This window comes from Rhinolophus hipposideros, assembly GCF_964194185.1.
Source record: "Rhinolophus hipposideros genome assembly, chromosome: 16".
NCBI lineage: Eukaryota > Metazoa > Chordata > Mammalia > Chiroptera > Rhinolophidae > Rhinolophus > Rhinolophus hipposideros.
The window spans coordinates 26179962-26181538 of NC_138062.1; positions in this window are offsets into that span (position 1 = coordinate 26179962).

Genomic DNA, 1577 nt, shown 5'->3' on the forward strand with positions numbered 1-1577 from the left:
CAATAACCATGTTCCTTTGGTGCCCTTTATATTAAATACTGCAGATGAAGTTGTAAAACGTGTAGGCAATTTAAATGTTTGTGTTGCTAAGTTTTGCCTCAGAAAGCACATAATTTGCAAACCAAAAATGCAGGCAGAACCAGCTATGGGCCTTTATGGATTGATGAGAAACTATCATAGAGTGAAACCAAAGAAGAAATAGAATTAGAAAACTGTTTTTTCAGAATTAGAGGCAATACCAACAGATATCTGTGGTTTTAGAACACCCCTGACCAGGCTGGCTGACACTTGGGGACCCACCTGGCAGAGTCTCTTTAGCTTTTATTTTCCCCTTTTTCTGGGTACAAGTTTAAATCAAACTGCACATTGGAATACAATTCAGGGGGCAAAGATGTCTTTTTGGTAGAAGTTTTTTAGTAACAGATGAAGCTATTTAAAAACAGAAATAGTAATCAACAAAAATGACAAAAAACACTAGAAAATATCACAAGAAGAAATAATTGTTGAAAGTACATAAATTCATTCAAGCAAAAAGGCCAATTATGTATTCGTATTCAAATTTTTGAGAAATTACTAGAATTTTTATATTAAATAATAAAGTGGAGAATCTGCACTATTGTGTATTAATGACACCATCTCTTGACCCAGTTGAGAAACTGCATGCATCTCTATTTAGAGCCACTTAGAGTTGCCATGGCAATGTTTTATAAGTATATAACCACTAAACATGAATATGGTTACATCGTATATTCTTCTTATATATTCTTGGAAACTCAGTAATATAAGTTGGAAACAGTCTTATAAACAGGCAAACTAAAAATTTTCAAGGGATGTAAATGAATGAACTGTGTTTCTGGAAGATGGGATAAATTAAAATGACCTACTTAGATGGCTACAGATTTTCTTGTTAGTGTTTATAGTGAAGACAATATTATGGAAGCTATGGCTAGATTTTGAGTAAGTGTGCTTCTATGCTGTTTGCACTTAATGTATATAAATATTAATTAATTATGATAATTAATTATATTATTAATTATACTATATTAATATTGATATATATATATTATTAATATATATTAAGCACAAACAGCATAGAAGCACACTTCTATGGGAGAATATATACATATATTCTCGCATTTTTTTCTTTAGTCTTCAGTCTTTGGAATTGAGGATGTTAAGATAGGAAGGCTTTGAATGGCTTCCATAGCTGCATTTCTACTTTCAGAAAGGTTTCTAAGCTAAAGACAATTATTCTCAGTTTCTCAAACACTATCATAGGTTGACCTACCCTTCCAGCTACATCATCCCTAATTTGCTTCTTTCCCTCAGGCAACATAGTTTTTTTTTTGTTTTTTTTTTTTATTTCAGGTATTTCTTATCACCTTAATCTTTCTCTAGCATTTTGCAACAAATCTGTCAATGAAGTTATAAAAGAATTATTTTCTTTAGCATGTCCAATTTGTATTGCTGAAGGGTGAATTTTTATGTTTTCTGTTTTACAATATTAGGAAGAAGAATGTTCCCCAGTGAGACACACATGTCTATTTCTATAATACAGTCAGATAAAACAGACACAG